Source organism: Asterias amurensis, chromosome 5 (assembly GCF_032118995.1).
Source record: "Asterias amurensis chromosome 5, ASM3211899v1".
Lineage (NCBI taxonomy): Eukaryota > Metazoa > Echinodermata > Asteroidea > Forcipulatida > Asteriidae > Asterias > Asterias amurensis.
Window position 1 is genome coordinate 13,373,257 of NC_092652.1, and position 18,980 is coordinate 13,392,236.

The window sequence follows — 18,980 nt, forward strand, 5'->3', positions numbered from 1 at the left end:
TTCACACCCGGGGCATGAGGCATATCATCCTAGGGGGGATTTCAATTGTATTTCTGACCAGAGCCTTGATTCAAAAAACCAATTTCCTAATCACCAAGGTTTACGAGGAACTAGAGAATTATTCCGTACTGTAAAGTGTCATGATTTGGTAGATACCTGGAGGACGAAACACCCCAGCGTTAAAAGATTTACCTTTCACAGTGCGGATAATTCAAAAGCCACTCGTGTTGACAAAATATTCTTGTCCCGTGAATTGTCCATCGGTTCAGAAAGTGAAATAACTGCTTTTCCTTTGTCTGATCATGATTTGGTAACCACCAAGATATCCGATCTGATTCAAAAAACCGGAAGAGGATATTGGAAATGCAATACATCTTACTTGCCCCAAGCAGAATTCCAACATATGGTTAAATCTACTTGGGCTGTTTGGAAAAAACAAAAGCGGAATTTTGATCAAATTACGGAGTGGTGGGACAAGGGAAAAGCTAACCTCAAAAGAGCGGTTATTTCGTTTTCTGTAAACGCCTCCAGGAGGCGTAATCTTGAACGGAAGTGTCTCTTGAAAGAAATTGATCAATTACAGAGTAAAATAGATAATGGTGACTCTTCATGCGCCCCTAGACTCAAAGCAGCGAGACTAGAATTTTTGAAAAACACCCAAAAACAAGACGGTAGCAAATTCCAAAGCTACCGCCCTTCAACCAAAATCAAAGGCGAAGTAAACATTCAGTGCCCAAACACAAAAGACCCCGACTCCAAGCGCATGCAGAGTCTCAATGGCCGTGACGGGAGTGTAACAGAAGACCCCGTAGTAATGACTGAAACATGCCGTCAATACTATGAGGCGCTTTACACGACCGCCCCGGTCGAACAAAAAGAAATCGATTTCTTTCTTGAGTCAATTGACAGGTCACTGAGCTCAGAGGAACAAAATTCACTCGAAGAGCCGGTGACACTGCCTGAGGTGCAGGCTGCATTGTTTAGTATGGAGGCGGGCAAATCCCCAGGTCAAGATGGTTTGCCCGCAGATTTTTACAAAACGTTTTTCAACGAGATTGGACAAGATATTTGCGACGTAATCAACACGGTCTTTGAAAATGGTAATTTAAGCCAAACTCAAAAGAACGGGTTAATCACCCTGATTTTTAAAGAAAAGGGCAGCCGTGACGACCTAAAAAACTGGCGTCCGATCTCGTTGTTAAACGTTGACTACAAAATCATCTCCAAGATCCTCGCCACCAGACTACGCACAGTCCTGAACAGTGTTATCCATTTGGATCAAACCTGTTCGGTGGAGGGTAGACCAATACTAGACAATGCACACTTGCTCCGAAACGTTCAAGATTACGTTGAGCAAAAGAATATGGGCGCGGTCTTTGTGTCTCTCGATCAAGAAAAAGCTTTTGACAGGGTAAACTGGGGGTATCTCAGGCAAGTACTAGGAAAATTTGGCTTCGGTCCAAATTTCCAAAAGTGGGTCGAAATCCTGTACACAGACATAGACAGTGCAGTTATTTGCAATGGTCACATTTCGGAACCCTTTTCACTGTCACGCGGGGTCAGACAGGGTTGCCCCCTATCCCCCCTACTGTACATTTTGGCCTTGGAACCTCTAGGCTGCGCGCTGAGAGGTGATCCATCTATCGTGGGGATCAAATTACCCGGTGGGACCGAAGCTAGAGTTTCCATGTATGCCGATGATACTACCCTTATCCTGTCAAACGACCGTTCAGTTGTCCACAGCTTTAGACTGATCGAGAGATATGAGAAAGCGTCCGGCTCCAAGCTCAACCAGCAAAAGTCCCAAGGATTTTATCTTGGGAGGTGGAGTGGAAAGTTGGATGGACCGGTTGACATAGCCTGGGGTAACTCGGCCAAAATTATCGGGGTTAATTTCGGAAACAAAGAATCCCGAAAAGAAATGTGGGACCGAAAAATTTCCAAAATCGAACAATCAATCAACGATTGGAGTGGCCGGGATCTAACCATGAAAGGAAGGGTCACGGTCACTAACACATACATTTTGCCCAAAATATGGTACTTGGCTGAAGTTACCCCGCCCACGATGAGAGAAATAACGAAAATAAACCAACTCATATTTCGATTCATCTGGGGCCACAAAGGCGAATTTGTCAACCGGAACACCATGTTTCTCCCCACTTCCCGAGGTGGCCTTGGGGTAGTGAATATTGAAGACAAAATGGCTACTATGCAAGGGATGCATATAAAACAAATTATCAGTGAAAAACCAGCGAAGTGGAAATCTCTGGCGAGGTACTGGTGCGCCCTTTCCCTTAGGGACATAAAACCAGAGTTAATTCGAAGTAACACCCCTCACTGCGACACCCAGTCAGATTTTTACACTTCAGTTCTTAAAACCTTCCGGAACAACAAACAACTTGTTACGGACTGGACAAAGCTGAAACAAAATACTTACCTTGCATCCATTCTAGAGTCCCGAGAGACCAAGCCTAAAATCCAAAGAGACTTACCAGGGAAAAATTGGCAAGTCGCGTGGAAAAGAACATTGTGCGCCAATCTCCTCAACAGCCAAACTAGCTTGAATTTCAAAATAGCACATAATGTCTTACCTATCGGCTACAGAATGCGCAAAAACCCAGGGGCAACTGGGAGTTGCCCGCATTGCGGTCGGCTCGAAACACTAGAGCACGCTTTCATTGAATGCAGCGTGGTTAAGCCGGCAGGCGCGTGGCTCGCTGACCACATGAGTAGGCTCAACAATGGGCACGTGAGCCCAGACGCGGACACTATATTCTTCTCATTGTACGAAACCAATAAACCCAAAATGACAGTGCAGCAACTTAACAGAATCCTGTCAATCTACCGGATGGCAGTGTGGTTGGCCAGGAATAGAGCTAAATTTGAAAACAAAAACACCCGAGCCACCGCATTGATCAAAACAATCCAAAATCTGGTATAGTGTCCGAGACTGGCCCGAGTTTCTCAGATTTCTCTTGTTAAAGTCACAATGCATAACCTAAAGAGCAAAATACGTTTCCTTGCTTTGTTTTCTCCCTTAGGTTTTCTCTATAAGCATAGAGTGAGGTAACACGTGTCAAAACCGACCAAAGGCGTCTCTAAAAAGGCCCACCTTTTGGAGTGTCAGCATCAACGTTTTGCACTTTCCTCAGTTTTGTTTTTTGTTTTCTTATTTGTAAATAGAATTATGTAAATACTGCAATGAATGTATGGTAAAAGCCCGAATGGCTTATTTGCACAAATAAACCATTTTAAAAACTGCGTTTTTTTGTTCAATATACATAGATTTCTTACGGTCACCGACTAGCACAAGTCTAAACTTGTTCCCAAAATTTGACAAGCCTGAGCATGGTGCGTCCATGGTGGACCGGGTTCATTTCAGGCGACGAGCGTGGACGACGAAAATAGACCGCCCGGGATTTGGAATTATTTACGGGTAAAGTCACCTTGTTCGCGCCGGGGACCATATGCCTAAACTAATTCCAGTATTTCGCGTTACGTTCGGAAATTAGACCATGACAAACAAAAACTCTTTGACAGGAATACAAAAGCAGAGATTTTATTATGCTGACGTTTGTCTGGTGGTTGAGTGGTCAGTTTTATAGAGCTGCTTATAATAAACAGGCAAACATTTTGCTTTACAAAATTGCAGAAATTGAGCAGAACACCTGGATTCAAAACTTGAACATGAGGCATGGTTATGCTGCTTTTTGTGTTTAAAAAGCTATTATGTAGTTTGTTCCTGGGCCAATGGCTTTTAAAGGAAAGAATCGCAGCGCTTACGTAATCAGGGAACTGTGCTTACGCTAAGCGTATTTTACAGCTTAGCGGGGAATGTGTTCTTCACTTCACAATTGGCATCAAAAAATTTGCTACAGTTGACTAATTGTGCTCAGCTCCTGCGAAACTTTCACTGCGAAAACAGTGACTAAAAAATTTGATTTGCATTCGCAGGAAAAACCGTGCTTTACTTGTGACAAAAGTAGGCAGGGGCGACTAGTGTGCTTTAGTGTTAAAGCCGCGACTACAAATTATTGTTTGAGTCGCGACTACTGTTTTTCTCTACTCCGTTATAATCGTGTCCACACATCGACTACAAAATTTGTCCCGACTACCTGTTTGGTGAACCAGTTGTGTTGCTTAAATTAATATTGCCCTTGCGGCATAGCTGCACAAATCTTGAGAATCCGTACTTTATCTCGACAAGTGTCATAGTTAGGTTTGAAGTGCGGCTAGTCGAGTAGTAAATTTCACTAGTCACACCCATTCGCAACATAATTAAAAATTTGTCCCGACTACCTGTTTGGTGAACCAGTTGTGTTGCTTACTACTATTGGCAACATAATTTATATCGCCCTTGCGGCATAGCGGCACAAATCTTGAGAATCCGTATTTTATCTCGACAAGTGTCGTAGTCAGGTTTGAGGTGCGACTAGTCGAGTAGTAAAATTCACTAGTCACACCCATTCGCAACATAATTAATATCGCCTTTGCGGCACATAGCGGCACAACTCTTGAGAATCTGTATTTTATCTCGACAAGTGTCGTAGTTAGGTTTGAGGTGCGACTAGTCGAGTCATGATGCGAACTTGCTTAATGAAAAAGATTCAGTGCTCTGCAGAAGAATTGAATCTTGCGCTTACGTCAAGCAAAATAGACTGCTTATAGCAGGGATTTCTTTTGTTTGTGTGCTTTCCAAGCTTGCATATTTCACAGCTTAGCAGGGATATTTTTGCTTTTCATATGTAATCTTTGCTTTGAACTAATTGCACAGATATTTCAGCGCCTGAACAGTAAGCGAAGAATGGTGGTTGTATAATAAATGGGCAGAGTTTGGTTGAAGCAGACAGAGCCATAAAACTGGGCCGTGTTCTATAGGGGAAATTGTAGCTTGACATTTTATGACAGTTTTGGGCTTTGCGATGTACACATACAAATACAGAGTCAGATACAGACATTACCGTGCACAAATCGTGCAATTGAAACGTCTCATAAGAGCGCCCCCTATCGGCAGGAGTAGGAAAATAAAGGAGTATCCTACAAATTAATTATGTGTTTTTAAACACGTAAAATAATATCAAATGGAAGCTTTAGGATGTTTAGCTTAATTCCTATCATAAAACATATTAAAATTCTTTATTAATTAACCACCAGTGACCGTCATTTGCATATTAATTAGGAAATCTTTGCAGAATCATATCTCAAGAACTTCACGGCCGACATTTCTTAAAGACTGCTTGGGGGTTGGAGATTAATTTTTAAAAAATGTGACCTCAAGTTGACCTCTACTTCCGCGTCAACCGGAAGTGTCACCATATCTCAAGAACTATACAGCAGATTTTCAAAATATTTTCAGTTATAAACTCCTAAGGCATAAAATATTAACTTTAAAAAACCGTGACCTCAAGTTGACCCCTACTTCCAGGTCAACCGGAAGTGGGACCATATCTCAAGAACTATACAACAGATTATCAATTTTTGTTCAGTTATAGACTCCTTGGGCATTTACGATTAGTTTGAAACAACTTTGACCCCATGTTGACCTTTACTTCCGGGTCAACCGGAAGTGAGCCCATATCTAAAAAAGTAAAAAGCTAATGTTCAAACTTCAGTTATAGACTCTAAGGCAATAGATATTAGCTTTGGAAAACTGTGACCCCAAGTTGACCTCTACTTCTGGGTCAACCGGAAGTGGGACTATATATCAAAATCTACACAACCGATTTTATAGTCTCTTTGTGGCATTGCAAATTAATCTTTGGTAGCTGTGGGCCCATGTTGACCCTTACTTACGTGTCAACCGGGAAGTAAGACTTTATAACAAGAGCTACATAACTTTTTTGAAACCTTTTTTCAGTTATATATTCCTTGGGCAATGAAGCACATAATCAAAGCAAAACAACACGGAACAGCTTCGTGTTTGTTCACAAACACTTAATGTCTAGTTATTATTATTATTCTTTGTTTCTCCCTAAATCCCATAGTGTTTGTACACGTTTTTGTGGCAGCATAAACTCCTAAACCATAATACGAAAGAGTGAGTTTATTATACCAAATTGAAGCTTAGAACATAAGCTTAATTCTTATCGTAAAAAAATGCTAAAATGTTTAATTAATAAGCCTTAATTAAGCTTATGAATATTTAATTAGCAAACCTAGTTAACACCATATCTCAAAAAGTAGACCGCCGATCCTGAAACTTTTTTCAGCTATACACTATTTCTGACATAAAATTTCGGACGACGTCACCATGACGTCATGTAATGCACGTTTTGTGTCTGTGCACAAACACAATGGCTCTTCAAATCTATACTTTGAACTGGTCAACAACACAATAACTTCAAAATAATTTATCTGTTAGTTTCCTAAATATCATTGTATGTGTAGAAAAATACACTGATTCTAATAAGATTTGTTTCAGTCCATAAAAGCAATTAATGTTCGTCTATTAATTAATTAATCAATTAGAATCTTGGCGTCATGGGTACAACGTAGTACTTCATAAACTCGGTGCAGTCACTTTCATTACAATGTTTAAACTTCTCTACTATGGCTCTTGCAACACACTACGGACCTGTATGGGTTGAGAACTCTCAGGGCGAGTCTAAGAAGATGATGTCGTGATCGTGATGTTGGCATCTCATAATTGTTTTTGAAAAATGTCAACTAGTAACTAATTAACCACATGACCCTCATTTGCATATTAAATTAGAAAATCTTTGCAGCACCATATCTCAAGAACTATACAGCCAATTTTAAGACTGTTTGTAGCTAAAGACTCTTTGGGGATTTGAGATTAATTTTGAAAAACCGTGACCTCAAGTTGACCCCTACTTCCGGGTCGACCGGAAGTGGGACCATATCTCAAGAACAATACAACAGATTTTAAAACTTTTTTCAGTTATAAACTCCTTGGGCATTCAAGATTAGTTTGAAACACATTTGACCCCATGTTGACCTTTACTTCCGGGTCGACCGGAAGTGGGCCCATATCTCAAGAAGTACAAAGCCAATGTTCAAATTTCAGTTATAGACTCTAAGGCAATAAATATTAACTTTGGAAAACTGTGACCCTATGTTGACCTCTACTACTGGGTCAACCGGAAGTGGGACTATATATCAAGATCTTCACAACCGATTGTTTTAACTTTTTCAGTTATAGACTCATTGGCATTGCAGATTAGTCTTTGGTAGCTATGGGCCCATTTTGACCTTTACTTGCGGGTAAACCGGGAAGTGTGACCTAATATCAAGAGGTACACAACTTTTTTTCAGTTATAGATTCCTTGGGCAATGAAGCACATAATCCAAGCAAAACATCACGGAACAGCTTCGTGTTTGTTCACAAACACTTTATGTCTAGTTTTTTTTTCAAATTGCTCGGATTGAGCTTAGATTAATTCTGTACCAAGAAACATGGGTGTTCCGAAGCTACTGGTTAAATCTAAGCGAGATCTGAGACATTTAGTTTTTTAATTTACTCAGATTGAGCTGAGATTAATTCTGTACCAAGGAACATGGGCGTTCTGAGCAATTTGAAAAAAATAAATGTCTCAGATCTTGCTTAGACTCAACCAACAGCTTCAGAACACTCATATTCTTTAGTGCTGAATTAATCTCATCTCAATCTGAGTAAATTTAAAAATATTCATCTCAGATCTCGCTTAGATTCAACCAACAGCTTCAGAACACCCATGTTTCTTGGTACAGAATTAATCTCAGCTCAATCTGAGTAAATTTAAAATTATTCATCTCAGATCTCGCTTAGATTTAACCAGTAGCTTCGGAACACCCATGTTTCTTGGTACAGAATAAATCTCAGCTCAATCTGAGCAATTTGAAAAAAAATAAATGTCTCAGATCTCGCTTAGATTCAACCAACAGCTGCGGAACACCCATGTTTTTTGGTACAGAATTAATCTCAGCTCAATCTGAGTAAATTTAAAATTATTCATCTCAGATCTCGCTTAGATTTAACCAGTAGCTTCGGAACACCCATGTTTCTTGGTACAGAATTAATCTCAGCTCAGTCTGAGCAATTTGAAAAAATAAATGTCTCAGATCTCGCTTAGATTCAACCAACAACTGCGGAACACCCATGTTTCTTTAGTGCAGAATTAAATCTCAGCCCAATCTGAGCAATTGAAGAAAAAAAAATGTCTCAGATCTTGCTTAGACTTAACCAACAGCTTCAGAACACCCATATTCTTTAGTGCAGAATTAATCTCAGCTCAATCTGAGTAAATTTAAAATTATTCATCTCAGATCTCGCTTAGATTCAACCAACAGCTTCAGAACACCCATGTTTCTTGGTACAGAATTAATCTAAGCTCAATCTGAGCAATTTGAAAAAAAAATAAATTTCTCAGATCTCGCTTAGATTCATCCAACAGCTGCGGAACACCCATGTTTTTTGGTACAGAATTAATCTCAGCTCAATCTGAGTAAATTAAAAATCATTCATCTCAGATCTCGCTTAGATTCAATCAGTAACTTCAGAAAGCACATGTTTCTTTGTACAGAATTTATCTAAGCTCAGTCTGAGCAATTTAAAAAACTAAATGTCTCAGACTTGCTTAGATTTAACCAGTAGCTTCGGAACGCCCATGTTTCTTGGTACACAACTAATCTCAGCTCAATCTGAGTAAATTAAAAAAAAATCATCTGAGATCTTGCTTAGATTCAACCAGTAACTTCAGAAAGCCCATGTTTCTTGGTACAGAATTCTTCTAAGCTCAATTTGAGCAATTTGAAAAAAATAAATGTCTCAGATCTTGCTTAGACTCAACCAACAGCTTCAGAACACCCATATTCTTTAGTGCAGAATTAATTTCAGCTCAATCTGAGCAATTTGAAAAAAAATTAATGTCTCAGATCTCGCTTAGATTCAACCAGTAGCTTCAGAACGCCCATGTTTCTTGGTACAGAATTAATCTCAGCGCAATCTGAGTAAATTTAAAATTATTCATCTCAGATCTCGCTTAGATTCAACCAACTGCTGCGGAACACCCATGTTTCGTGGTACAGAATTCTTCTAAGCTCAATCTGAGCAATTTGAAAAAAATAAATGTCTCAGATCTTGCTTAGACTTAACCAACAGCTTCAGAACACCCATATTCTTTAGTGCAGAATTAATCTCAGCTCAATCTGAGTAAATTTAAAATTATTCATCTCAGATCTCGCTTAGATTCAACCAACAGCTTCAGAACACCCATGTTTCTTGGTACAGAATTAATCTAAGCTCAATCTGAGCAATTTGAAAAAAAAATAAATTTCTCAGATCTCGCTTAGATTCATCCAACAGCTGCGGAACACCCATGTTTTTTGGTACAGAATTAATCTCAGCTCAATCTGAGTAAATTAAAAATCATTCATCTCAGATCTCGCTTAGATTCAATCAGTAACTTCAGAAAGCACATGTTTCTTTGTACAGAATTTATCTAAGCTCAGTCTGAGCAATTTAAAAAACTAAATGTCTCAGACTTGCTTAGATTTAACCAGTAGCTTCGGAACGCCCATGTTTCTTGGTACACAACTAATCTCAGCTCAATCTGAGTAAATTAAAAAAAAATCATCTGAGATCTTGCTTAGATTCAACCAGTAACTTCAGAAAGCCCATGTTTCTTGGTACAGAATTCTTCTAAGCTCAATTTGAGCAATTTGAAAAAAATAAATGTCTCAGATCTTGCTTAGACTCAACCAACAGCTTCAGAACACCCATATTCTTTAGTGCAGAATTAATTTCAGCTCAATCTGAGCAATTTGAAAAAAAATTAATGTCTCAGATCTCGCTTAGATTCAACCAGTAGCTTCAGAACGCCCATGTTTCTTGGTACAGAATTAATCTCAGCGCAATCTGAGTAAATTTAAAATTATTCATCTCAGATCTCGCTTAGATTCAACCAACTGCTGCGGAACACCCATGTTTCGTGGTACAGAATTCTTCTAAGCTCAATCTGAGCAATTTGAAAAAAATAAATGTCTCAGATCTTGCTTAGACTCAACCAACAGCTTCAGAATACCCATATTGTTTAGTGCAGAATTAATCTCAGCTCAATCTGAGCAATTTGAAAAAAATAAATGTCTCAGATCTCGCTTAGATTCAACCAGTAGCTTCAGAACGCCCATGTTTCTTGGTACAGAATTAATCTCAGCGCAATCTGAGTAAATTTAAAATTATTCATCTCAGATCTCGCTTAGATTCAACCAACTGCTGCGGAACACCCATGTTTCGTGGTACAGAATTCTTCTAAGCTCAATCTGAGCAATTTGAAAAAAATAAATGTCTCAGATCTTGCTTAGACTCAACCAACAGCTTCAGAATACCCATATTGTTTAGTGCAGAATTAATCTCAGCTCAATCTGAGCAATTTGAAAAAAATAAATGTCTCAGATCTCGCTTAGATTCAACCAACTGCTGCGGAACACCCATGTTTTTTGGTACAGAATTAATCTCAGCTCAATCTGAGTAAATTTAAAATTATTCATCTCAGATCTCGCTTAGATTTAACCAGTAGCTTCGGAACACCCATGTTTCTTGGTACAGAATTAATCTAAGGTCAATCTGAGCAATTTGAAAAAATTTAAAATTATTCATCTCAGATCTCGCTTAGATTCAACCAGTAACTTCAGAAAGCCCATGTTTCTTGGTACAAAATTCTTCTAAGCTCAATCTGAGCAATTTGAAAAAAATAAATGTCTCAGATCTTGCTTAGACTCAACAAACAGCTTCAGAACACCCATATTCTTTAGTGTAGAATTTATCTCAGCTCAATCTGAGTAAATTTAAAATTATTCATCTCAGATCTCGCTTAGATTCAACCAACAGCTTCAGAACACCCATGTTTCTTGGTACAGAATTCTTCTAAGCTCAATCTGAGCAATTTGTAAAAAAATAAATGTCTCAGATCTTGCTTAGACTCAACAACAGCTTCAGAACACCCATATTCTTTAGTGTAGAATTTATCTCAGCTCAATCTGAGTAAATTTAAAATTATTCATCTCAGATCTCGCTTAGATTCAACCAACAGCTTCAGAACACCCATGTTTCTTGGTACAGAATTCTTCTAAGCTCAATCTGAGCAATTTGAAAAACATAAATGTCTCAGATCTCGCTTAGATTCAACCAACAGCTGCGGAGCACCCATGTTTTTTGGTACAGAATTAATCTCAGCTCAATCTGAGTACATTAAAAAAAATTCATCTCTGATCTTGCTTAGATTCAACCAGTAACTTCAGAAAGCCCATGTTTCTTGGTACAGAATTCTTCTAAGCTCAATCTGAGCAATTTGAAAAAAAATAAATGTCTCAGATCTTGCTTAGACTCAACCAACAGCTTCAGAACACCCATATTCTTTAGTGCAGAATTAATTTCAGCTCAATCTGAGTAAATTTAAAATTATTCATCTCAGATCTCGCTTAGATTCAACCAACAGCTTCAGAACGCCCATGTTTCTTGGTACAGAATTAATCTCAGCTCAATCTGAGTAAATTAAAAATTATTCATCTCCGATCTCGCTTAGATTCAACCAGTAACTTCAGAAAGCCCATGTTTCTTGGTACAGAATTCTTCTAAGCTCAATCTGAGCAATTTGAAAAAAATAAATGTCTCAGATCTTGCTTAGACACAACCAACAGCTTCAGAACACCCATATTCTTTAGTGTACAATTTATCTCAGCTCAATCTGAGTTAATTTAAAATTATTCATCTCAGATCTCGCTTAGATTCAACCAACAGCTTCAGAACCCCCATGTTTCTTGGTACAGAATTAATCTAAGCTCAATCTGAGCAATTTGAAAAAAATAAATGTCTCAGATCTTGCTTAGACTCAACCAACAGCTTCAGAACACCCATATTCTTTAGTGCAGAATTAATTTCAGCTCAATCTGAGTAAATTTAAAATTATTCATCTCAGATCTCGCTTAGATTCAACCAGTAGCTTCAGAACGCCCATGTTTCTTGGTACAGAATTAATCTCAGCTCAATCTGAGTAAATTAAAAATTACTCATCTCAGATCTCGCTTAGATTCAACCAGTAACTTCAGAAAGTCCATGTTTCTTGGTACAGAATAAATCTAAGCTCAATCTGAGCAATTTAAAAAAAATAAATGTCTCAGATCTTGCTTAGACTCAACCAACAGCTTTAGAACACCCATATTCTTTAGTGCAGAATTAATCTCAGCTCAATCTGAGTAAATTTAAAATTATTCATCTCAGATCTCGCTTAGATTCAACCAACAGCTTCAGAACATCCATGTTTCTTGGTACAGAATTAATCTCAGCTCAATCTGAGTAAATTAAAAACTATTCATCTCAGATCTCGCTTAGATTCAACCAGTAACTTCAGAAAGCCCATGTTTCTTGGTACAGAATTAATCTAAGCTCAATCTGAGCAATTTTAAAAAAATAAATGTCTCAGATCTTGCTTAGACTCAACCAACAGCTTTAGAACACCCATATTCTTTAGTGCAGAATTAATCTCAGCTCAATCTGAGTAAATTTAAAATTATTCATCTCAGATCTCGCTTAGATTCAACCAACAGCTTCAGAACACCCATGTTTCTTGGTACAGAATTAATCTAAGCTCAATCTGAGCAATTTGAAAAACATTAATGTCTCAGATCTCGCTTCGATTCAACCAACAGCTGCGGAACACCCATGTTTCTTGGTACAGAATTAATCTCAGCTCAATCTGAGTAAATTAAAAATTATTCATTTCAGATCTCGCTTAGACTCAATCAGTAACTTCAGAAAGCCCATGTTTCTTGGTACAGAATTTATCTAAGCTCAATCTGAGCAATTTAAAAAACTAATTGTCTCAGATCTCGCTTAGATTTAACGAGTAGCTTCGGAACACCCATGTTTCTTGGTACAGAATTAATCTAAGCTCAATGTGAGCAGTTTGAAAAAATTTAAAATTATTCATCTCAGATCTCGCTTAGATTCAACCAGTAACTTCAGAAAGCCCATGTTTCTTGGTACAGAATTAATCTCAGCTCAATCTGAGTAAATTGAAAAAAATAAATGTCTCAGATCTTGCTCAGACTCAACCAACAGCTTTAGAACACCCATATTCTTTAGTGTAGAATTTATCTCAGCTCAATCTGAGTAAATTTAAATTATTCATCTCAGATCTCGCTTAGCTTCAACCAACAGCTTCAGAACACCCATGTTTCTTGGTACAGAATTAATCTAAGCTCAATCTGAGCAATTTGAAAAAATTTAAAATTATTCATCTCAGATCTCGCTTAGATTCAACCAGTAACTTCAGAAAGCCCATTTTTCTTGGTACAGAATTAATCTAAGCTCAATCTGAGCAATTTAAAAAAAATAAATGTCTCAGATCTTGCTTAGACTCAACCAACAGCTTCAGAATACCCATATTGTTTAGTGCAGAATTAATCTCAGCTCAATCTGAGCAATTTGAAAAAAATAAATGTCTCAGATCTCGCTTAGATTCAACCAACTGCTGCGGAACACCCATGTTTTTGGTACAGGATTAATCTCAGCTCAATCTGAGCAATTTGAAAAAAATTAATGTCTCAGATCTCGCTTAGATTCAACCAAAAGCTGCGGAACACCCATGTTTCTTTAGTGCAGAATTAAATCTCAGCCCAATCTGAGCAATTGAAAAAAAAAGAAATGTCTCAGATCTTGCTTAGACTTAACCAGTAGCTTCAGAACGCCCATGTTTCTTGGTACAGAATTAATCTCAGCTCAATCTGAGCAATTTGAAAAAAATTAATTTCTCAGATCTCGCTTAGATTCAACCAACAGCTGCGGAACACCCATGTTTTTTGGTACAGAATTAATCTCAGCGCAATCTGAGTAAATTAAAAAATTTTCATCTCAGATCTTGCTTAGATTCAACCAGTAACTTCAGAAAGCCCATGTTTCTTGGTACAGAATTCTTCTAAGCTCAATCTGAGCAAATTGAAAAAAGTTAAATGTCTCAGATCTTGCTTAGACTCAACCAATAGCTTCAGAACACCCATATTCTTTAGTGCAGAATCAATCTCAGCTCAATCTGGGTAAATTTAAAATTATTCATCTCAGATCTCGCTTAGATTCAACCAGTAGCTTCAGAACGCCCATGTTCCTTGGTACAGAATTAATCTCATCTCAATCTGAGTAAATTTAAAATTATTCATCTCAGATCTCGCTTAGATTCAACCAGTAACTTCAGAACACCCATGTTTCTTGGTACAGAATTCTTCTAAACTCAATCTGAGCAATTTGAAAAAAATAAATGTCTCAGATCTTGCTTAGACTCAACCAACAGCTTCAGAACACCCATATTGTTTAGTGCAGAATTAATCTCAGCTCAATCTGAGCAATTTGAAAAAAATAAATGTCTCAGATTTCGCTTAGATTCAACCAACAGCTGCGGAACACCCATGTTTTTTGGTACAGAATTAATCTCAGCTCAATCCGAGTAAATTAAAAATTATTCATCTCAGATCTCGCTTAGACTCAATCAGTAACTTCAGAAAGCCCATGTTTCTTTGTACAGAATTTATCTAAGCTCAGTCTGAGCAATTTAAAAAACTAATTGTCTCAGATCTCGCTTAGATTTAACGAGTAGCTTCGGAACACCCATGTTTCTTGGTACAGAATTAATCTAAGCTCAATCTGAGCAATTTAAAAAAAATAAATGTCTCAGATCTTGCTTAGACTCAACCGACAGCTTTAGAACACCCATATTCTTTAGTGCAGAATTAATCTCAGCTCAATCTGAGTAAATTTAAAATTATTCATCTCAGATCTCGCTTAGATTCAACCAGTAGCTTCAGAACGCCCATGTTCCTTGGTACAGAATTAATCTCAGCTCAATCTGAGCAATTTGAAAAAAATAAATGTCTCAGATCTCGCTTAGACTCAACCAACAGCTTCAGAACACCCATATTCTTTAGTGTAGAATTTATCTCAGCTCAATCTGAGTAAATTTAAATTATTCATCTCAGATCTCGCTTAGCTTCAACCAACAGCTTCAGAACACCCATGTTTCTCGGTACAGAATTAATCTAAGGTCAATCTGAGCAATTTGAAAAAAATAAATGTCTCAGATCTCGCTTAGATTCAACCAACTGCTGCGGAGCACCCATGTTTTTTGGTACAGAATTAATCTCAGCTCAATCTGAGTAAATTAAAAAAAATTCATCTCAGAACTTGCTTAGATTCAACCAGTAACTTCAGAAAGCCCATGTTTCTTGGTACAGAATTCTTCTAAGCTCAATCTGAGCAATTTGAAAAAAATAAATGTGTCAGATCTCGCTTAGATTCAACCAGTAGCTTCAGAACGCCCATGTTCCTTGGTACAGAATTAATCTCATCTCAATCTGAGTGAATTTAAAATTATTCATCTCAGATCTCGCTTAGATTCAACCAACAGCTTCAGAACACCCATGTTTCTTTGTACAGAATTAATCTCAGCTCAATCTGAGCAATTTGAAAAACATAAATGTCTCAGATCTCGCTTAGATTCAACCAACAGCTGCGGAACACCCATGTTTTTTGGTACAGAATTAATCTCAGCTCAATCTGAGTAAATTTAAAATTATTAATCTCAGATCTCGCTTAGATTTAACTAGTAGCTTCGGAACACCCATGTTTCTTGGTACAGAATTAATCTAAGCTCAATCTGAGCAATTTGAAAAAAATAAATTTCTCAGATCTCGCTTAGATTCAACCAACAGCTGCGGAACACCCATGTTTTTTGGTACAGAATTAATCTCAGCTCAATCCGAGTAAATTAAAAATTATTCATCTCAGATCTCGCTTAGACTCAATCAGTAACTTCAGAAAGCCCATGTTTCTTTGTACAGAATTTATCTAAGCTCAATCTGAGCAATTTAAAAAACTAATTGTCTCAGATCTCGCTTAGATTTAACGAGTAGCTTCGGAACACCCATGTTTCTTGGTACAGAATTAATCTAAGCTCAATCTGAGCAATTTAAAAAAAATAAATGTCTCAGATCTTGCTTAGACTCAACCGACAGCTTTAGAACACCCATATTCTTTAGTGCAGAATTAATCTCAGCTCAATCTGAGTAAATTTAAAATTATTCATCTCAGATCTCGCTTAGATTCAACCAGTAGCTTCAGAACGCCCATGTTCCTTGGTACAGAATTAATCTCAGCTCAATCTGAGTAAATTTAAAATTATTCATCTCAGATCTCGCTTAGATGTAACCAGTAGCTTCGGAACACCCATGTTTCTTGGTACAGAATTAATCTCAGCTCAATCTGAGCAATTTGAAAAAAAATTAATGTCTCAGATCTCGCTTAGATTCAACCAACTGCTGCGTAGCACCCATGTTTTTTGGTACAGAATTAATCTCAGCGAGATCTGAGTAAATTTAAAATTATTCATCTCAGATCTCGCTTAGATTTAACCAGTAGCTTCGGAACACCCATGTTTCTTGGTACAGAATTCTTCTAAGCTCAATCTGAGCAATTTGAAAAAAATAAATGTCTCAGATCTCGCTTAGATTCAACCAACTGCTGCGGAGCACCCATGTTTTTTGGTAAGGAATTAATCTCAGCTCAATCTGAGTAAATTTAAAATTATTCATCTCAGATCTCGCTTAGATTTAACCAGTAGCTTCGGAACACCCATGTTTCTTGGTACAGAATTAATCTAAGGTCAATCTGAGCAATTTGAAAAAAATTAATGTCTCAGATCTCGCTTAGATTCAACCAACAGCTGCGGAGCACCCATGTTTTTTGGTACAGAATTAATCTCAGCTCAATCTGAGTAAATTAAAAAAAATTTATCTCAGAACTTGCTTAGATTCAACCAGTAACTTCAAAAAGCCCATGTTTCTTGGTACAGAATTCTTCTAAGCTCAATCTGAGCAATTTGAAAAAAATAAATGTGTCAGATCTCGCTTAGATTCAACCAGTAGCTTCAGAACGCCCACGTTCCTTGGTACAGAATTAATCTCATCTCAATCTGAGTGAATTTAAAATTATTCATCTCAGATCTCGCTTAGATTCAACCAACAGCTTCAGAACACCCATGTTTCTTTGTACAGAATTAATCTCAGCTCAATCTGAGCAATTTGAAAAACATAAATGTCTCAGATCTCGCTTAGATTTAACCAGTAGCTTCGGAACACCCATGTTTCTTGGTACAGAATTAATCTAAGCTCAATCTGAGCAATTTGAAATTAATAAATTTCTCAGATCTCGCTTAGATTCAACCAACAGCTGCGGAACACCCATGTTTTTTGGTACAGAATTAATCTCAGCTCAATCCGAGTAAATTAAAAATTATTCATCTCAGATCTCGCTTAGACTCAATCAGTAACTTCAGAAAGCCCATGTTTCTTTGTACAGAATTTATCTAAGCTCAATCTGAGCAATTTAAAAAACTAAATGTCTCAGATCTTGCTTAGATTTAACCAGTAGCTTCAGAACGCCCATGTTTCTTGGTACAGAATTAATCTCAGCTCAATCTGAGTAAATTTAAAATTATTCATCTTAGATCTCGCTTAGATTCAAATCAGTAGCTTCAGAAAGCCCATGTTTCTTGGTACAGAATTTATCTAAGCTCAATCTGAGCAATTTAAAAAACTAATTGTCTCAGATCTCGCTTAGATTTAACGAGTAGCTTCGGAACACCCATGTTTCTTGGTACAGAATTAATCTAAGCTCAATCTGAGCAATTTAAAAAAAATAAATGTCTCAGATCTTGCTTAGACTCAACCGACAGCTTTAGAACACCCATATTCTTTAGTGCAGAATTAATCTCAGCTCAATCTGAGTAAATTTAAAATTATTCATCTCAGATCTCGCTTAGATTCAACCAGTAGCTTCAGAACGCCCATGTTCCTTGGTACAGAATTAATCTCAGCTCAATCTGAGTAAATTTAAAATTTTTCATCTCAGATCTCGCTTAGATGTAACCAGTAGCTTCGGAACACCCATGTTTCTTGGTACAGAATTAATCTCAGCTCAATCTGAGCAATTTGAAAAAAAATTAATGTCTCAGATCTCGCTTAGATTCAACCAACTGCTGCGTAGCACCCATGTTTTTTGGTACAGAATTAATCTCAGCGAGATCTGAGTAAATTTAAAATTATTCATCTCAGATCTCGCTTAGATTTAACCAGTAGCTTCGGAACACCCATGTTTCTTGGTACAGAATTCTTCTAAGCTCAATCTGAGCAATTTGAAAAAAATAAATGTCTCAGATCTCGCTTAGATTCAACCAACTGCTGCGGAGCACCCATGTTTTTTGGTAAGGAATTAATCTCAGCTCAATCTGAGTAAATTTAAAATTATTCATCTCAGATCTCGCTTAGATTTAACCAGTAGCTTCGGAACACCCATGTTTCTTGGTACAGAATTAATCTAAGGTCAATCTGAGCAATTTGAAAAAAATTAATGTCTCAGATCTCGCTTAGATTCAACCAACAGCTGCGGAGCACCCATGTTTTTTGGTACAGAATTAATCTCAGCTCAATCTGAGTAAATTAAAAAAAAATTATCTCAGAACTTGCTTAGATTCAACCAGTAACTTCAGAAAGCCCATGTTTCTTGGTACAGAATTCTTCTAAGCTCAATCTGAGCAATTTGAAAAAAATAAATGTGTCAGATCTCGCTTAGATTCAACCAGTAGCTTCAGAACGCCCACGTTCCTTGGTACAGAATTAATCTCATCTCAATCTGAGTGAATTTAAAATTATTCATCTCAGATCTCGCTTAGATTCAACCAACAGCTTCAGAACACCCATGTTTCTTTGTACAGAATTAATCTCAGCTCAATCTGAGCAATTTGAAAAACATAAATGTCTCAGATCTCGCTTAGATTCAACCAACAGCTGCGGAACACCCATGTTTTTTGGTACAGAATTAATCTCAGCTCAATCTGAGTAAATTTAAAATTATTCATCTCAGATCTCGCTTAGATTTAACCAGTAGCTTCGGAACACCCATGTTTCTTGGTACAGAATTAATCTAAGCTCAATCTGAG